General features: G+C 45.6%; 1 protein-coding gene across 10 annotated transcripts in view; it reads left to right on the plus strand.

Moving 5' to 3' along the window:
- The first annotated feature begins 407 nt into the window (after positions 1–407).
- PAM (peptidylglycine alpha-amidating monooxygenase) overlaps positions 408–18,031 on the plus strand; it is a 162,591-nt gene continuing 144,967 nt past the window's right edge. For 9 of the 10 annotated variants that reach the window (XM_075410864.1, XM_075410860.1, XM_075410866.1 and 6 more), the window contains exon 1: positions 408–532. The gene's annotated coding sequence lies outside the window, so the exon portion shown is untranslated. Of the gene's footprint in view, positions 533–885; positions 962–18,031 lie in introns of those variants that run through there. The other variant, XM_075410862.1, reaches the window with a different exon arrangement.

Below are 18,031 nucleotides of genomic sequence, written 5' to 3' on the forward strand. Positions count from 1 at the left end.
CCCCCCGCTCGGCGCGGCGGCAGCGACCGCAGCCAGCCCGCACCGCCCCACAGGGGGGATCCCCGCTGAACCCCACCGACCCACCCGCGCGGAAAGCACGCCTTTTCCGGGAGAAAAGCCGTGACTCTGCCCCGGGCGCCCGCGGCGGCCGTTTCACTCCCTCCTCCTGGGACTCGACCCACTCGGACCCCGCCAGGCCGTCCCCGACACCCGCCCTGCACTGCACCGCCTCGCCTCGCCCCGCCCCGCCCCGCCCGCAGCTGCCGCGGGGACTGGCAGCTTGCCCCTCCCAGAGATATGCGCAGGCAGACGTGAGAGGCGCCGCGTCCCCCGTGCAGGGCGGGGCGGGGCGGGGCCGCGGCTGGGGGGCGGGCCCTCAGGGCCGGGCAGTCCCGCTGTGGGCGGGGCCGGCGCGGCGGCAGGAAGGGGGGGTCGCGGCGACGACAGTCCACGGTGTGGCGGCAGCCGCTGGCAGCAGCGCGGAGGCAGACCGGTCGGGAGTCGGCGTCGCGGCGCCGCCTGCCTTTCTCCCGTGAGTTTTCCGTGCTGCGCGTTAGCCTGGGCGCGGGGGCTGCGGAGAGGACGAGGAGGAGGAGGAGGGAATTGGAGTTGTGGTGGTTTGCCTCAGCCCTGCCGCGGGGGCCGGTCCCTTCCCCGGGTGGAGAGGCCCCGTTCCCCGGCCGGACGCTCGCCTCCCCCGGCAGCACTGCCCCTCCGCGGGCACACGTGCTGTGGCGCTGCGCTCCGCCGGGCGGGCCGCGCTGCCCGAGGCGCGGCGCCTCCCCCGGGTGCCTGAGGGAGGGCCGCCGGCCGCGGCGCGGGGGGAACTGCGCGGGGCCGCTGGGAGGCCGCCGGGTCCGGCTCTCCCCCGCGGGCTGCGGGCTGCTGCGGCGCGGCGGGGGGAGCCCTGTCCTATCCGCCCGGCCCCGGGGGCGGCGGAGCTCTGCTGTCGCCTTACGAGGTGGGCGCCTCGAGGTCTCTCCCGGAGCCCCCCGCGGCCGCCGGGGCTTCGTGTCCCGTGTGAGGGAGACGGGAGGGACGAGCGTCCCGGCGGGGCGGGGGGCAGCCGGGGCACGGCGCGCTCCCCTCCCGCCAAAGTTTCCCGCGGCCCTCGCACTGCCGGCGCGAAGAGGGGACAGCGCGGCCGGGTTCGGGCTGGGCGGGGGGTGAGCGGGGCGGCTGTCCCGGGGGCCGGTTCCTGCCTCTCGTCGTGGGGTCTGGCTTAAAGGGACAGCGGCAGCTCGGGAGCGGCGCGCCCGGGCGGAATGCCTGCTGCCTGCTGCGGCGGTGGGGAAGATGGCTGAAGGCGGGAGAGCCGGAGCCCCGCCGGACTCGGGCGCTGCACTGTTGGGGCTGTCTTTCCTTCGCCTCTGGATGTCCGGCCGTGGAAAGCGGTCAAATGTTGACATTTTGTTAGTCTTGACTTCCAGCTGTTTTGAGCTGTGCTGGTATGGTTGTCATTAGTCCCTGGGAGTGGCTCTCTTTTTTTTTTTTTTTTTTTTTTTTTTAAAGCCTGCTCATTCTGTTAATTCTTTCAAAAAATTCCAGTGTTAGAACTTGTGCGTCAGTTTCCAAAGATGTATGTTTTCTCTGTCAATCTCTCACGATTTTGATTTGCATGTGTCTTTGTACCAGGTAACTACTCACTTGCCAGTGCGTGGCCATGCTGTGAGAATTGACGTGTGAAAGGGGAGTCCCTAGCCCTTTTGGAATGGGAAAACCAGTGTCAGTTGTCAGTGTGTTGTGGACTGCCAACGTGAAGGTGTGGCGTTGTCAGGGTGTTGTGTTTCACCATAGACTAATTTCAGATCACCTGATGTAGGCTTGCAGATGAGCATTCTTACAGGTTCTGTTAAAAAAGAGAAATTACTGGCATTAATTAGAATTTTTAAGCTACTAATTAAGGATGTAAGCATTTGTTTGGCATGGAAATGAAAGTGTGCTTATAGGACAACAGGCGTTTTAGTGTCTTAAGTCTCTTTGTGATATGTCACTTGATATGAATAAGGCTGTTTTGTTTCCTTTTTGATTTGGGATACTCCTTCTGTGTCTTGACAGGTGTTCCAGCATTAAAAGCAGTAATAAGTCTAGCTTTCAGATGGTTACAGTTCAATCCCAAAATCCTAACCAAACTTAATTTTGTTACGTTATTTATATGTTAGAGACTCGTTTATATTTCTGCTTTGTACTGTAGATCTGAAATCAGGATATAGTTTTAAAAATAACTTTACTGGAAGATTGATGCATGTTTGCTGACTGGTGCTTGCAGAAAATATGAAAAGCAGTTTGAATTTAATCCTCACATCTCCAGCTAGTTTCTTCAATGTGATCCCATCACTGATACAGGTGAAGATGGGAGATCTAGGAGGTAAGAGCTAACAAGTAGCTGAAAACAGATAGAGAACATACAGCCCTTCCTTTGGCAAATGGCGGCAGAGGTCTGCACAAGCAAGCTCAAAATAATCTCAGAGATCCGATCCAAAATACAAACCCACCATTTCATTGCTTTATCTGTTTCCTTGTTAAGTGAGATAACCTCCAGGCTGCGGAGTGTCAAATAAAACAGCATACAATTGAATGTGCTCTTCTGGAAGTTATTTCTCTGCATGTGGCTGATACCACAAAATGTCTGGTTTGAGAGGAGTTTGCTTATTGAGTCCTTACATGTGAATCCTAAGGAGTTGTGTTGTAAAATGCATACATATTGAAGGCAAACTTGTTCTCAGCATATTGCTTCCATGTTCTCTGTAGTCATGACTCAAGGGAAGCCAAGAGGTTGGGATTTGTTCTTCAGTCCTCATTCTACAGATAGAAGTATCCATGTTGCGTACTCAAGAACAATGGCACGTACAATGGAATGAAGACTATATTTAAAAGTCATTTTATAACTTGCCAGTTTTCTGTTAAACACTTAATTGGATCTGACCGTTACTGGTGATATTTGAGATGAATGAATCTCCTGGAATGCTTACACATAGAATAGTCCTATCGAAAATTACAGCTATTAGTTATAAACAAAGGTTTGAAAAGTATCAAAAATCAAGCCAAACAAGCTAGAAAATGATTTCTTGTTTATACATGAGAACAATTTATAACAATTAGGAACAAACACTTTGTGGAGTAGACTATACCATATTAGTCTTCTTGTATATTGAGAGCAATACCTGGTGCTGGCTGCTCTGAGGAAATTGTTTCTAGAGTGTTTGCTGGTCTAGTTTAGAATTGACAGTTTGTATAGTCAGAGTATTCTGAGTAATTAAAAAAAAAAAAATTACCTGAGGCATCGTAGCTTAGTGTAATGCTGAAGTGACAGAACGAAACATTGGGCATTCTCTTAACTAGTGAGCCCTGTTGAAGTTCTGTATTTTCATGCTGCAGAACTTGGATCAATCAAATAAATGCAGGGTGTTTTCCAAAGGCACAACAAAGTATTTTCTGACTGTATAACTGTAGCTTGGAAGGAGTGGAACTGTTGAGGCATTTGATATTTATAGGATAGCGCATGGTAGCTTTCCTTCCTCTCTGCTTGATAGTGCTCTTTTTTGTTGGTAATGTGGTGAGAACATATGAAATTGACATAAGGAAGAATTTTTTTGTGAGGAGGGTGGTGAAACACTGGAACAGCATGCCCAGAAAGTTGGTAGCTGGTCAGTTACTGGAAACATTCAAGGTCAGGCTGGATGAGGTTCTCAGCAACCTGATCAAGTTGAAGCTGTCCCTACTCACTGCAGGGGGATTGGGCTAGATGACCTTTAAAGGATCCTTACAACCCAAAGTATTCTATGATTCTGTAAGATGTTTTGGGCTGCTGAAAGACAGTGAATATTTATAACATACTCCTGAATTAATAACCCTCTTCATTTCTCTGTGGTAAGTGGAGGACTGTTTTATAATGTCTTGTCAATCTTGCCTGTACTCCCATTCGGTTTCTTCCACCTGGCCAAGGTAAGGAGGAGAGGATGGTACTTATATACTCCCCAGGGGTATTGAATCAAACTAAAAGTATTTTTGAAATAATGATTCAACATGTTTCTACAGAAAGATCTAAAGGTTTTACTTGAAATATATTTTGATCTAGTAGCTCTTAACTTTTGTGAGTTATTTTATAATTTGTGTTAAATACCTCAATGCAATTTTGTAAATTTGCTGTTAGAAGTATGTGGGAATGAAAATGTGGAGTGCTTTGTATTTTAAGATTATGATAAAACTCTGGAAGCATAAGGTGAAATCAAGTAAGATTATGGGATGTAACTCATGACCATGTGAGCAAAGAACAAGTACTGACAAGGAGAAGTAGTGTAGGTATAAATGGGAAGCAAAATTCATAGTGCTGGCTTTCAAAACTTACTGTTCTCCAGGTATACATCTAAAATTTTTGGATTTATTATTATTTTGCAGAAACACAAGTTGCATGGAGACTCTTTCTCACCTCTGTGTAAGAATGTGAATGAAATGTAAAAGTAGCCTCTAAAAAGATACATGCAGATTATATGTGATGAGGTGCCAAAATAAAGTAAGTTGTTCTGATTTAGTTAATAGAAACAAGCTGCCTGACCCTATGTCTAAGGAAGATGCTTAGCAGTCATTAGCTGGAAGAACTCTGTTGTGACAGCACTTCACACACTGTGAGCGCTTACCATACCTTTTACAGTAAAGTGTTTTCTTGCTCTTCCTCCACCCATCAATGTATTGTATTTTTATTAATCAAAATAGTTAGAGGAATCCACCATTTTACACAAAGAAAAAAGTGTGTTTCACTGAAACTGAAAGACCTAAGCTGTTCCCACTACACTCATGAACTTCCTACATTTTATGCAACAGATACACTTGGCAAATTGTCTGCTTTAAGGTGCCATGGTTCTGCAACAGCCAAACAGGATATGTAACCAGATGAAAGAGTTTAAAGTGCAGCAGCTCACAATGGATCACTGGATAGAAGGAAACATGAGTTTGGTTTTGATCAAAATAAATTTCAGTAACTTGTTATCTCATAGGTTTCTTTCATCCTTTCGTACTCATACTTCTGCAGTCCTTCATTTGTTAAGACCAGGGTATCCCATCAGTCTGGCCAGGATTACAGAATAATAGGGGTTGGAAGGGACCTCTGTGGGTCATCTAGTCCAACCCTCCTGCCGAAGCAGGGTCGCCTACAGCAGGCTGCACAAGTCCAGGCGGGTCTTGAATATCTCCAGAGAAGGAGACTCCACAACCTCCCTGGGCAGCCTGTTCCAGTGCTTTGTCACCCTCAGAGGGAAGAAATTCTTCCTCATATTCAGACGGAACTTCCTGTGCTTCCGTTTGTGCCCATTGCCCCTTGTCCTGTTGCTGGGCACTACTGAAAAGAGCTTGGCCCCATCCTCCTGACACCCACCCTTCAGATATTTGTAAGTATATATTAGGTCCCCTCGCAGCCTTCTCTTCTTCAGGCTGAACAAGCCCAGCTCCCTCAGCCTCTCCTCGTAGGGGAGATGTTCCAGTGCCCTCACCATCCTTGTAGCCCTCCGCTGGACTCTCTCCAGTAGCTCTTCATCTTTCTTGAACTGGGGAGCCCAGAACTGGACACAGTACTCTAGATGAGGCCTCACCAGGGCAGTGTAGAGGGGAAGGAGAACCTCCCTCGACCTGCTGGCCACACTCCTCCTAATGCATCCCAGGATCCCATTAGCTTTCTTGGCAGCCAGGGCACACTGCTGGCTCATGGTTAACCTGTCGTCCACCAGGACACCCAGGTCCCTCTCCACAGAGCTGCTCTCCAGCAGGTCCACCCCAAGCCTGTGCTAATGCATGGGGTTGTTCCTCCCCAGGTGCAGGACCCTGCATTTGCCTTTGTTGAACCTCATCAGGTTCCTCTCTGCCCAACTTTCCAGCCTGTCCAGGTCATGCTGAATGGCAGCACAGCCTTCTGGTGTATCTACCACACCTCCCAGTTTGGTGTCATCATCAAACTTGCTGAGGGTACATTCTAACTCTTCATCCAGGTCGTTGATGAAGAAGTTGAAGAAGACTGGGCCCAGTACTGACCCCTGAGGGACACCACTAGTTACCAGCCTCCAACTAGACTCAGCGCCGCTGATGACAGCCCTGTGAGTTCTGCCATTCAGCCAGTTCTCAATCCACTTCACTGACCACTCATCCAGCCCACACTTCCTGAGCTTCCCTAGGAGGCTGTTATGGGAGACTGTGTCGAAAGCCTTGCTGAAGTCGAGGTAGACAACATCCACGGCTCTCCCTTCATCTACGCAGCCAGTCATGTCATCGTAGAAAGCTATCAGATTAGTCAGGCATGATTTCCCCTTGGTGAATCCATGCTGACTACTCCTGATAACCTTCTTTTCCTCCACTTGCTTGTTGATGACCTCCAGAATAAGCTGCTCCATCACCTTTCCCGGGATGGAGGCGAGGCTGACCGGCCTGTAGTTCCCTGGGTCCTCCTTCTTGCCCTTTTTGAAGATTGGAATGACATTGGCCTTTCTCCAGTCCTTGGGCACCTCTCCTGTCCTCCAGGACTTCTCAAAGATGATGCAGAGTGGCTCAGCAATGACATCCGCCAGCTCCCTCAGCACTCGTGGGTGCATTCCATCGGGCCCATGGATTTGTGGAGGTCCAGATTGCTTAAGCGATCCCTCACACAGTCCTCCTCGACCAAGGGAAAGTCATCCTCTCTGTAGGCTTCCTCTCTTACCTCCGGGGCCTGGGATTCCTGAGGGCCTGTCTTGGCACTGAAGACTGAAGCAAAGAAGGCTCTGACCACATTCCTGTACTCTTCCCAAGTGGCCTGCCCCTCTTTCCACATGCCATGGACCTTTCTCTTCCACCTGATCTCCGCTAGAAGCTTCTTGTTTAACCATGCAGGTCTCCTGCCTCCTTTGATAGATTTCTTTCTCAGGGGGGTGCACCACTTCTGAACATGGAGGAAGTGTCGTTTAAAGAGCGACCAGCACTCTTGGACCCCCCTGCCTTCGAGAGCCTTGGCCCAAGGGATTCCTCCCAGTAGCTCCTTGAAGAGGGCAAAGTTAGCTCTCCTGAGGTCCAAGGTTTTGATCCTGCTTATCACCCTGCTTCCTCCACGCAGGATCCTGAACTTGACCGTTTCATGGTCCCTGCAGCCGAGTCTACCTCCGACCTTCACATCCTCCACCAGTCCCTCCTTGTTTGTTAATACATGGTCCAGCAGAGCACCTTTCCTTGTTGGTTCGTCCACCACTTGCATCAGAAAGTTATCATCGATGCTCCGTAGGAACCTCCTGGATTGCGCCTGTCTAGCTCTATGGTCTCCCCAGCTGATGTCAGGGTGGTTCAAGTCCCCCATGAGAACCAGGGCCTGTGATTGTGAGGCTGCTTGCAGCTGCCTGTAGAAGGCCTCATCAACTTCCTCCTCTTGGTCAGGTGGCCTGTAGTACACACCCACCGTAATGTCACCCATGTGAGCCTGTCCCTTAATTCTAACCCACAAGCTTTCAACTTGTTCCTCATTTGCCCCCAGGCCAAGCTCAATGCATTCCAGTTGCTCCCTCACATACAGAGCAACTCCACCACCTCTCCTTGTTGGCCTGTCTTTCCTAAAGAGTCTGTAGCCATCCATGACAGCATGCCAGTCATGCGAGTTGTCCCACCACGTTTCTCTGATGGCGACCAAGTCGTAGCCGTCCTGCTGTATAATGGCTTCCAGCTCCTCCTGTTTATTGCCCATGCTACGTGCGTTGGTATAGACACACTTGAGCTGGGCTGTCAGTCTCACCCCTGACCCTGGCACGCCAAGCCTGGGCTCGTCCCTAGTGAGCTGGGCGATGTCCCCTTCCCCCTTCGAACCTAGTTTAAAGCCCTCTCAATGAGCCCCGCCAGCTCGTGGCCAAGAATCCTTTTTCCCCTTTGAGACAGCTGCGATCCACCTGTCGCCAGCAGGCCCAGTGCTGTATACACCTCCCCATGATCAAAGAAGCCAAAATTTGACTGATGGCACCAGTCCCTGAGCCACCTGTTTACCAGGTGAGTTTTCCTGCCCCTTTCAGTGCTGTTCCCTGCCACTGATGGGATGGAGGAAAACACCACCTGCGTCCCTGATCCCTCAACCAGTCGCCCCAGTGCCCTGAAGTCCCTTTTGATGGCCTTGGGACTTTTCTCTGCGATCTCGCTCCCACCAACCTGCATTACCAAGAGGGGGTAGTAATCAGAAGGCCGCACCAGACCAGGGAGTTTCTTCGCAATATCTCTAACCCGGGCCCCAGGGAGGCAGCAGACTTCCCTGTGGGATGGGTCCGGTCGGCAGATCGGGCCCTCTGTTCCCCTCAGAAGGGAATCACCTATGACAATTACCCTTCTTTTTTATTAGCTGAGTCAGTCATAATACATTAGTTGCAGTTGCAAGGGGAGCAAGGAATGCTGGCTGTCAAGTCGTCATCATTTCTTTTGGGTCATTCTTGATTGGTAATGCTGTTGCTTAGTCTTTGCTGAATTTATGTTCCCTTTTGACAAAGAATGCTGAGGGTGGCGTCGAGTCATATCACGTATTTGTGGTTCCGTGTGTGTGGTACAGTCTCACACTCCACTAGCGCCTGCCAGTTTCTTTCTGTTATCAGTATTTCTTGGAGTTTATTACTGCACTTGATCTCTTTATTTGCAGCAGGTGTGCCATTCTTCTTATTCCTGCTCTGCTGGTTTAATCTGTGCGGTTGTACATGCATGGTTGTGGTGTACAATATTTACTGTATAAATCTCTACAAAAGAAGAATGTCTCAAAAGTTTATAGTCTGTTTTAAAATCAACTATCTCTGTCATGGTCCCTAGTGTATAGGGTTAATCAAAGCTTAAATGACTCAAAAAAAAAAAAATTTGCTTCTCACACTTCTGTTGGAAGTTGCAAGTGGCCTACTTGTTTTCAGACTCTTCTGTGTTAGTGTACACCTCAGGTCTTTCATACTTTCGAACAAAAAGGCATTATGAAGAAATGTATACATTGAACTTATTGCACTTAAGGTTTGTGAAACCTTTCGTTTTGTTTTTTTTTTTTTTTCTTTTTAATAGGACTAGATTAACCCTAGAGGACCACTATGAAACTGTGGAAGTTTTATTTCGGTTTTACGCCTTCCACCCAAGTGTACAAATGAGTTTTCTGTTGCAGGCCTGTAAATAATCTTTTTCAATCCATATAATAAAATGGTTCTTCATCATAAAAATAATGATCCACAGCATACCCTTTCTGGCTTATTTCAAAAATGTCTGTCTAAATTCCAACCTAAATTATTCACAGCCTTCATATATTCATTTGTTCTTCTTTAGTATCATTCAGTAGCTTAACTTAATTCTTTCCCTGTGATTGGTATATACTTTGGTTTGTTTATAGAGAACAATCATGTCTACCTTTAGACTTTATGTTGCTAGGCTGAATAATCCAGGCTGCCTTTGTCTTGTTACATACTGGGAAAATTAAGAGCTGTTTGGGCTGAGCTTGGAAAAGAGAAGGCTGAGGGGTGACTGCATTGCAGTCTACACCTTCCTCAAGGCAGGCAGTGGAGGAGGAGGTGCTGCCCTGCTCTCTGTGGTGACCGGTGACAGGACACAGAAATGGAACAAAGGTGCATCAGGGGTAGTTCAGATTGGACATTAGGGAGAGGTTCTTCACTGGCAGGATCACCCGGCCACCCCACAGTGCAATGGGGAAGAGAATGGGAAAAAGTAAAACTCATGGGTTGAGACAAAGATGGTTAATTAAGACAACAAGGGAAGGAGTAATAATAATAGAATATACAAAACAAGCAACACAACACAATTTTTTTATCACTGCCAGATGACCAATTCGCAGCCAGTCCCCAAGCAGCACTTGCGGAACCCACAGATTTTGCAGAATCTGCAGATTTTTGCCAAACTCACAGAAAAAGACCAAACTCATGAGAAAAGTTTAAACTCACAGAAAATAAGAGAGCTCCCTGAATCGGCCAAATCCTGTGTATAAACTGAGCATGATGTTTATGGTATGGAATATTTCCACTGGCCAGCTTGGGCTACCTGCCTGGCTGTGCTCCCTCCCAGCTCTTGTACACAGGCTCATTACCTGAATATGGGAAACTGGAAGAAGTCCTTGATTGCTTAGCAGCAACTGGAAACATCAGTGTTATCAATGTTCTCCTCATACTAAATCCAAAACCAAAGAGGAGAATTAACTCTATCCCAGCTGACACCAGGACAGGTTTTAACTCTAGCAATGGCTTGAGGTTGTTTTTGCTGACAGTAGTTTTGCAGGCCTGAAAATGTGTTTCTTTAGGATGTGATCTCAGCATCTGAAGTGAGCTTAAATCACTTTGTCTTATTAACTAACAGTTTATGTGAAAATACCTTCTAATTCCCATAAGACGTTGCCCATATGATTTATTCAGGAAGGGCAATTATCTTTTGTATTTTCCATAAGTCACAAGTTATTATAGTAGTGGCAGTGAGTTAGAGGATGTTTTAACATTGTAGTTCATATAAAATAAAGATAGTAACTCTTACTGATAAGAATAATGGGTATTTGTCTCTGTAAGAGGTCAGTAGTACACAGCAGTGGTTAAAGAACAATCTCTGCAAGGGCCATCAAGGCATCAGGGTCTTGCTACACACCCCCATTTCCAAGGCTCCCTTTCCTGGCATCCTCAGATGTTGACCAGCACAGACATCTCCTAAAAATTGGACTTTTAGCTCCCACCAGAGTGTCCATTGTCCCCAGAAATACTCCAGGCAGCTGGGACTTTGAGCATCGCTGTAACTCACAGGTTGCTGACAGGTGTTGCTGTGGGCCGGTGCAATGCTGAGACTTCCTGGGGAGGATACCCGTACCTGCTTCCTGCAAAAGAGGTGGAAAGAACAACCTATTACGAAATACGTGCTGCAGAACCTATTAAGAAGTACCATCTGAGTGTTCTGAAACTAAGGACGTAGTCCCCAGCAGCTGGGCCACTATCTTGGCAGGGATCGCTATAAGCAAGACTGTCCATCCGGTGCCAGGATACACCCCTCTTTGGTTTCAGACAGGAATCTGGTGTGCATTGCTGTATGGTGGTGGCCTAACAATAGTTTGTAAGTGGAGTAACCTTGGACTTCTGCCCTGCTGCACAGATTTACTAATGCTTTTGCCAGCACTGTTGGCCAATTCCACCAAAGTGTGGGTGGGTGGAAGAATTTACAATTGTTTTTTCTGGTAAGACATTAGTATGCTCTACCTAACTGTCTCCACGAGGTTGATGGGATATACGATAAACCCATGCGATCTGGTTTTCACCAACCTGCTGGTGGACCATTTGTCCTGGAAATGACAACCATTATCTGATTTAGTACAGGTGGGAATACCTAGCCATTGGCTTAAAAAGTGAAGGCCTTTCCTAGTGGCCTTCTGGTTGGCATGGGGAGTAGCCAATACAGCCGCGTGGTTGTACATGTGTCTGCCATCACCAGACCATCATCTGGCCTTTTGGAAACGGCCCAATGTCGGGTGTGGCCTGGGGCCAGCCAGTGGTCTATCTTTCCATATGGCTGTTGTGGCAGTTTTCTTGCTTCTGTTAATTTGAAGATCTGGTATTCTTGAAAGGCATTTTGAATAGCCTCTCTGGGGCAAGGAATGCCTCTATTTTGTCCCCATTTGTAGGTAGCAATTAACCGTGAATGACCTGACTTCTTATGAGTCTGTCTGTCTAACACTTCCTCATTGGGGGATATTGCAGAAATACATACCTTGGCTAACTGATCATCAGCAGCATTGTATTCCTACTCCGGCTCACCATGATGTGATGTGTAGGCATCTACATATCTTACCCAGAGTGCAATGGTTTTGCAATTGCACTCTCGAGTTTGCCAAGTCCTGCCACCAAACAGGTTTACAGTGTATCATCTAGTCATCTGCTTTGTCATTCACTAGCCCACAGCAATGAGACCTTTATGTACCACCCAAGAGATTATTATATAAAGATTTCAGAAGCTGATGGTTCTTCCAGCACCGTAGCTGCAGCCATCAATTTGATGTATTGGCTGCTCCCCCCTTCCCTTGATAGGTTAGGAAGGTTTGCCCAGCTGTTTCAAAGGTGGCTGCTTTCCATTGCAGTTTTTCTTTCACATATCTTGCTGACCCATCACTGAACCATACATTCTGCTCTTGGGTTAATTGCTCATATGGTGGGACGTGCTGTGTGCAAGATGGAGGCAGACAGGGTGGTGGGGACGCACTGTCAATACCCAGGGCAAGTTGTGCTGTTTTCTCCTGTAAAGCACTCACTTTGTTTGGGCTGGGAGATGTAAGTGTAGAAACGCATCATTTCCATTACACAGGCTAGTCTGTTGTGCCTTCCTGATTTACTGACCAGAGTCATTGTACCCACTGTAAGACAGGGAGCCCTGCTGTCAATGACCTTGCCCTCTTGGGTCAGTCTTTCAGCTAGCGCTGAATAAGCAGCCCAAAGCAGTTGTAGTTTTGCGCTGGTGAGGGCAACCTCTGAGACCAAAACCCCAACAGTGTGTTTCACCTGTCCCGTTGCTCCCAGAGGCTCCAATAAGTCACGTCTTCATCTGTTCCTAGGGCTTCAAGCTCAAAAGGCTTAGTGCCTGGTTTTTGGCCTAAAACTACTGTATGGGAAACTACTTTCTTTGCTTGTTCAAAGGTGGCTCTTACCTTTCTGGAAAAAAGTGACTTTTTTTCTTATCTTTTTTTTTTTATTACTGTGTTATATAGTGATCTTAATATCTGGGCCAAATATGGTATAAATTGCCTCCCAAACCTACAAAGACCAATCATCATCTATGTTTCTACCTTACTCTGCATTTCTGCTATATAAAGTAGGGTTTGTTAAGTTGGTTTGGGCATTGTTCTGCGACCTTACTCAGTGCTGCTCCCACTTCTTGTTCAATGGGACCAGCGGTCCCCTCAGCAGTGTGGATAGCATGGTCTGGATAGCAGAGTGATTCACAGTGTGGGGAAGTATTGAAATCTTCCAAACACGGGGCTTCCAGCCCATGGCAAATTGTGGGGCTGTGTGGATACCTCTAGGGCAGTACTGTGAAGGTGTACTGCTGACTGCAGCATGAGGGTGCATATTGCTCCTGTGGTTCGTTAGCAGCTGGAATGCCAAAGAAAACCTTCACTGGATTTCACGCAGCATGCCACAGCTTGGTATACAGCGTGCTGGAGAGGAGTGATAACATTGGACACTGTAGCTCTGAGTGTGAGGCAGCCTTGTTTAGTGATTGTTAACCAGCTGTCATCCTCTGGTAGCTGTCAGGCATTTTCACTGTTCAGGTGGTACTCCTGAAGGGGGGAACAGGCTCTCTGAATAGCTCCAGCCTCTAATAGCTGTAGTCATCTGCATGATCTCTATGTAGCCTCTGGGCAGCCTGTAATGTTTGGATGCAAGCAGTTTTGAAGGAAGCTGCAAATTAGCAGGAGCTGTAACCACTTTTCCCACAGTGACATTATGAACCCCGAAAGAATATTTGCCCCCTGTTGTCATGAAGGTTTCGCCTGCCAACAAGTCATGCCCAGTAATGTATTCATGTACTTGAGCTACCTGCACTTTTTTCCAATAAAAGGCAGGTTCGAACCCAGTTGTAATAGCAAAGAGAATTAACAAGAAGGTTCTTCTGCTTCCCTACCCATTTCCCCCTGCAAGGGATTAATTTTAATCTGTTTATTTTTCATGGATAGGGATGGTTCCCTGTGAATGTCAGTGACCTCAGGCCTGTAACCATTAGAGGCATCACCCACTGGTGGTTGTGACTGCTCCAGTACTGTCAGCAGAATGTAAGGTTTGGTTACCTCCCTGTGGGGTCCCAGCCACCTATTGCAGCCTGGGTGGGGGAAAGATCCAAATCTAGTCAATTGATACGGGTTTTAAATGTGACCCACCAGATAGAAGTCATTCATTGGTCCTGGTGTACTCTCATGGGGAAGCAGAGGATGTAATCAGTCTATCCAATGTCCTGATTTCTTTCTGTGGTCTGGTTTTTCCTTTTACTTGTTTAGATTTTTCCCATAAATAGAAGGTGGTTACCTGTCAATTTTGTCAGGCTGGAATAAAGCTAAAACCATCTCCTTTTGGGTAACTTTTTTCTGTTGTGGAGGATATATCCGCAGAGTATACACAGTATATATTCCCCTGACAGGCAGGAGGTTGCTGCTTTCATGATACCCACCAGCACACAGAACTGTCTGGCATGGAGTAGTCCAGCAGATTCCCTCACAGCTGCTGCTCATGCTGACATACGGCTTCCCAAGCATTAAGTACAAGGCCTCATAGAGCAGACGTGGTTTACCCAAGATCATTAAGTCCTCAAATACAATGTTTTCCACAGAGCTACTAGTACACCTCATGGTTTGTTGAATTTGAAATGGTTGGGCCAGAGTTTAGAGAGGATATAGCGAACGGAACATTTCAGAGCAGGCTTCTTTTTAGTATATATTAAAAAAGGTCTTTTCCAGGCTCATAGTCATATCGTTTTTGAAAGCAGAAGTGCACATAATTAGTATCTGTACAGTAATGTTGTATGGTGAAAAAACTGAGATTATATCTGACCTGAAATTAAATCAGTAATGACCAGATAACATGAAAAAAAGCACATTGCAGTGAAACTTGCTCACCTTTCTTTCTGAAAAGAGTTGATCAAACAAAAGGACACTTTGTCTGCCTCAGTTTTGGACCATGTTCTGCTTTTATCCTTAAAAGTTTGATACTGGCTTTTTTCCCCCATGGGATATAGAATACTCATTGCTCCTTTTTAACTTTTATCTAATATGATCCGTTTCATCTTCATAAGAAACTGAATTGAACAAAGTGAATAGCTACAAAGTTGTCTTCCGTTTTGCTTGTGACAAAGAAAAAAAAAATATTCAGAGCTGCATTTAGAGACCCATTAGTCTTCAAAAGACATCTCAGGTCTTCATCTCAAGACCATCTGGAGGTTGGTCTGCTAGCAGTAGTCTCGGTGTCCTGTGATACTTGGCCTTTTATTCCTAAGGGTGTGTGAGGATAATACAAATAGAGAACACAGTACTACATTATATTATTATATTGATTCATGTATGGTTGTTGCACTCATGATACATATTAGTGGAAATTGTGGGCCTGTGTAGTGAATTGGTGATCAGTTCTTCCACTTGCCTTAGTTGACTTTTGAATCTAATCAGACTGGAAGCAAAATTGCAGTCTTTTTTCTTTTTTAATAGGCATCAGAGCTAGCAACATGTTAAGGAATTGGGAATGGATTTTGGCCATTTGCAAAAGTCAGATCAGTGTGTTGGATGTACTTCTACCATTGTGATAACATTGCAAGTCTTGTTTGTGCATTGTAGCAATGATTGTTTCTGATACTATGTTGTTTCTTTACCATCCTTTTGCCTGCTGGTAAAGGTGTTCCATAGTTAGCTAATGTAGCAAGGAGTTGTCTGTTCATTTGATTAGTTGAGATTATTTCTTGCAGTAGCTGCTGGTTCAGAAATGAATTGCAAGCGTGATTTTGATTGAAGAGAAGCAATCTATTTTGGAGAACTTGCTTGAAGTGACATGGCTTTCCTCAGATATCTGTGCTTCGTCTCAGGCCACTGCATGATCATGGGAAAGCATCTTTGATCTGTGGAAATGTTTGATTCTTTGGTCTTCCCAAGGCTATACTCTGATTTGTACTGAGGTTTGTCCTGTTCTTGCTGGTTGAGAGTAAATTAGCTTCTAGCACCAGTTCCCTCACTTTTTAGATAATAATGTAGTAGAAAACTTGCTGGTATTCCCAGTGGATTCATTATGCAAATATGTTATTCTCACCATATTGTGTTTTGCAGCATTGAGCCTTAAACATTAACTTTTATTTGTTACTTTTCTGTGTAAGTCTAAATATAAAGAAATGTTCCCATGTAACCAATCTTTGTCTTTACTGGAAGTATCCTCATACTTTAAAAGATTTCTTCGTACTACTGTCAATATAAAATCTGTTAGCTGTGCAACATTTAGAGATGAACCTGTAACTGTAGAGGTGGAGTGCACTGTAGTTGGGATGTTTGGCAGCGTATTTTGACCATGTATGTGATCAAGACTGTGTGAACTTTTTGTAAGATAACATGGGGTTTAAGTGATTAACAGGCCTTTAACAGAATCATACCCCATGAGAACTGCGTCACTCGGTCTATGAGCTCTGTTTAAAATGTATTTGAATGCAGTAGTTAACTAAATATTTGTGTAGAATATGGGTTTTCTTTTGTTTGTTAGTTATTCCAGGGTAGTTGCCATCCCTAGCTAGTTTTGTTATTGTCATTGTCCCCTGTTGTTCTATCCCTCCCACACACTCCAGTTGATTTTTGAAATGGCCTTGCTCTAGAAGTAGAAACTGACTAGGTAGAAAACAGATTTAACAGATGTGGTATAGCTCTGTCTCTGCAGAGAAGGCAATTTTCATTACAAATGCTTCCTTTATTGCCATCTCTGATACTTGAACTGTGTAAAATTAAAATTGGAAAAGTATGTTACTAGTGTAAGAACAGTCATGCTGGTGTGTATCTCAAAGATAAAGTGAAATAAAGCTTCAGCATAGTGTAGCAATATTAAGCAAGTGCTCTAGCGTCAGTATTGATGCTTTAGACATTGTAGAAAAACTGCACTGGGGTTCTTACAGTTGCAACGTCACACTCCCTATGGAGAGCTAGAAGTATTGTTTTTTCATGAGGAGAGTACTTCTAGGTGAGATAAGCAGTGTTCTATAGTGTCTTGTGTTGAAACCTAACAATGTGAATTCAAAGCAGCTGGCCTTGAGCAAGCATATTTCATTGTTTTTGTTAGTTTCGGGAGGCCTTCCTCCTAATGCTTTATAGCCTAACATGTTTGGTTTTTTTAGGATCCTGTATGACAGTAAAGAGTAAACAAATAAGGTAGTGTCAAAAAAGTTTCAAAATGAGTTCAGATTGGAAAATAAGCTTTTACAAAAAAAAATGATTTAAAAAAAAGGCATCAGAAACTGCAAACCAAGTATTTTTCTTACCAATACAGAAACGACGTCAAAGTTTTGAAGATGACTTGTATAAAATACTGCACGTACAGTGCTTTCCGAATGTCAAGCTGAAGAGTTTACTGAAAATTACTTGCAAACAAAAAGGATTAATGATTTAACTGATGTCAAACCCAACTCTCTTTATTTGTATAAGTGCAGTTTCCTGTCATGTTGAGGAAATTTGCAGGTTTTTGCTGCTATAAAATGTTCTCGTTATTTAGTTACTCTATTTGACCTCTTTTATTCAGATTCTGCTCTGACTATCCATTTAGTGGACACATTTGTACTAAATGCATTTGCAAAACAGACTATAAATTATTGTTTTAAGTGCTTTTTGAAGAATTTGTATTTCACTGTGAAATACAATATGGAAGTTTCTCAAGGTTGATGTTTTTGGGGATGTTGGTAGTTTCAGCTGTAAGATACTGTCTGTAGTGTTAAGGTTTGGCAATCTTGATGGATGAATATATATGCCAGAAAAAGGGGTAACCATGGATTAAAGCCACCTTTGTCGCTGAAGTTCTTGATGCTACAAAGATTTTTCTGGACGCAAGTTGATGGACCCTTCTGACTGTGGGCAGAGCTGCCTGCCACTCCTGCCTGTTGTTTCCTGTCCCCACGGCTCCAGATCACCGTCCTTCATGTTGGCTCTTACCCAGGCTGACTACTTCTCTGTCTTGCTCTGTCTCTCTGTTTAGCCAGTCTTGACTTTTCATTTCTTCAATCAATTGACTTTCAATGTAAACCATATTTTCTTCAAAGTTGTTACCATTAATTTCTTTCTCACTCTGCTTTGAAATTTGGGCATTTATCCTCTGCTATGATGGCAAGGAAGTTGCGGGAGGGGGGAAGTTAAGGGAAAGATAATTTTCCTTTTAGTTCCTCTAACTGGTTCTGTAACCTGACCTTGTCATGTCAAAACCTTTTATGGCTTGGGGGGGAAGGAGTGCTATTTTGACAGTACGAGAATGTCAGAGCTGTTGTGGTTCGTACTTGTAGTCTTCTTGGTTTGTTTTATTTTTTTCCACCAGTCCCATTTAAAACA

Source organism: Opisthocomus hoazin, chromosome Z, assembly GCF_030867145.1.
Source record: "Opisthocomus hoazin isolate bOpiHoa1 chromosome Z, bOpiHoa1.hap1, whole genome shotgun sequence".
NCBI lineage: Eukaryota > Metazoa > Chordata > Aves > Opisthocomiformes > Opisthocomidae > Opisthocomus > Opisthocomus hoazin.